Source organism: Frankliniella occidentalis, unplaced genomic scaffold, assembly GCF_000697945.3.
Source record: "Frankliniella occidentalis isolate FOCC.00 unplaced genomic scaffold, Focc_3.1 Scaffold284, whole genome shotgun sequence".
Classification (NCBI taxonomy): domain Eukaryota; kingdom Metazoa; phylum Arthropoda; class Insecta; order Thysanoptera; family Thripidae; genus Frankliniella; species Frankliniella occidentalis.
This window is the reverse complement of record NW_026267410.1, coordinates 14,716-16,908: the sequence shown is the minus strand read 5'-3', so window position 1 is coordinate 16,908 and position 2,193 is coordinate 14,716. Positions and strand designations below refer to the sequence as shown.

Below are 2,193 nucleotides of genomic sequence, written 5' to 3'. Positions count from 1 at the left end.
AAGATTCATTAGCTCCACTAAAATACATTTATTACAACTGATTTTCTATTCGCGGGGGGAGAGCGGGCTACGCTGGACTAGCCAGTGTGCTCGTGGGGGCATGTCTCCGCGCGATTCTCCCTGAGGGAGGGTGGGCAGGGGCTGACCAGAGTATAGAGCATGGCAGTGCACTGATCCCGCTTCCGCAATCCCCCGAACGCGTAGGCCCACGGAGGGCCCGATAGGCATGCTCATATCCCACCCCGCTTGCTTCGCTTTGCTTGCTGCTTCGCACCCCCACCTGTTAATCCACCCCCATCATTTATCATCGTCCCAGTTCTACAGGAATGTTACAGGAATGAATCATGACCAGGCGGACTGCGGAGCATCAGTTTATTTCACCGTTCTCAAACAACCACAACCACGCTACCAGGAGGAGCATCACTCCTGCCCCGCTTGATCCCTCCCCTCACGGAGCCGCCGCTGGATGGCAAGCTCCATCGCCTGCTGACACAGCCGCAACGCGCAGCTCAGCGCGTTCTCCGGTGGCGCCTCGGCGCCTGCTGGGGGCGCGGGGTCGTCCATGGGCTCCCCGTTGGGGCCCAGATCCCACCCCACTTCGTCGGCGTCCGCGGCGAGAGGGTCCTCGAACCAACGGCACTCCCACTCGAGCCGCTTCCGGGACCACCCCTTCCTGACGCACGTTGGGTCGGTCTGGTCCACCTCGCCACCCTCAGGGCGAGGATCCACAGTGATGGCGGCGGCAGCGACGCCGAGGGCCTCACGGACCTCCAGGCCGAGTGCGCGGCCGAAGTCAGAGGGGCGCAGTGGGGATCCCTGCGCCACGCCACCGGCGCCGGCGGAAGATGGTCCCCTGGCTCCGACTGGCAACAAACAAACAAACAACGTCAGACGGGGCGGACGGCCTGGGGCCCCTCCACCCCCTCCCTCCAGCAGCTGCCACTCACCTTGGCGGGACGACGCAACTGGCCCGGACGACCTCGGGTTTGGGGCCCTCGCCACGTGCGCAGGACCTGGCTCGGTGTCGGCGCCCCCCCCCCCCTCCAGGAGCCGCTGTCGCCCTCAACTTCGAGCACTGCGCCCGCGGCCTCCAGGGACGCTTCGTCGCGGTCCTCACGGGCTGCGGCACGGTATAACAAAGGGGTAAGGCGACGAGTCACGGGATGGGCTGCGCCACAAAGTTGGGCTATTCACCTAGGCCGGGTTAGAGGGCGGCAAAAAAACTGAAGGTTTAAAAAGCCAGGGGGGGGGTGCTTGCAAAACTAAAATTTTTGACACCTCCTTTAACTTGATCGGACATCGGGAAAAGGTCGCACCACGCTATCAAAGTTTACCACAGATCTCTTATGGGAAAATGACCTAAAAAGTAACCTTTTTGGAAAATGGGCTTATTATTGCAAAAATTTTGAATTTTGTTTCCAGAAATGAAATCTACACGTCAAAACACACCCAGTGATGTGCCACACTTGGTGTTTCACCAAAGGAGCACCCGCTGAGAGATGCTAATTTATGGATCTTCTACCCGTTTTTAGTAGAATTTAGCTAAGTTAAGGCCCCACCTGGCCCCGGACCCCTGAGTACAGGTGTCAAAAATTTTAGTTTTGCAAGTGGCATCTCGATCCGAGCACCCCCCCTAACTTTTTAAACCTTCAGTTTTTTTGCCGCCCTCTAAGGCCGGGTACTCCTTGCGGGGGACAGACGGCACGCCAACGACGATCCATCACGCCAAACCACGGAGGTACGCTAACACACCAAGACACCGACTTCTTCCTGCGGACTCGCGCTAGCAACTGCTGACCGCGGAGGGCGCAGCTCACAGCTAACCTTGGCCGCCGGCCGGCCGGGCTGCGTCGAGCGCTGACTCCAGTGGTAAGCAAACGGCGCGGACGCAGCCGGCCTGACCGGACTCACTCTTAGCAGACCGGCCGAGCGGCGCGGTGGTGTCATCTGACATCTGTCAACTCGTGCAAACACAGGCTTGGACTTCTTCCCGGTAAGGTCCCTGGCCGCGAGACCCCAACGGCCGTGCACCCCCCCAGACCTAAATATTTAATTGCTTCTACCTGGTTGATACTTTTGCTTCCAATTTTAACTTCTATTTCTTCTTTTGGCCATTGTGGCTTCTTAAACAGGATGAAGTTAGTTTTTTCTACATTTAGCGTCAATTTATTTGTATTAAACCAATTATTCAGT

At 57.9% G+C, this 2,193-nt stretch overlaps 1 long non-coding RNA gene across 1 annotated transcript; it reads right to left on the bottom strand.

The window, feature by feature from the left end:
* Positions 1-360: 360 nt before the first annotated feature.
* Positions 361-1,934, bottom strand: LOC127750903 (uncharacterized). Its single transcript, XR_008011888.1, has 3 exons — positions 1,648-1,934; positions 948-1,120; positions 361-863 (listed from the first exon to the last, which is right to left on the bottom strand). It is a non-coding gene; the product is annotated as an uncharacterized LOC127750903 (long non-coding RNA).
* Positions 1,935-2,193: the final 259 nt, after the last annotated feature.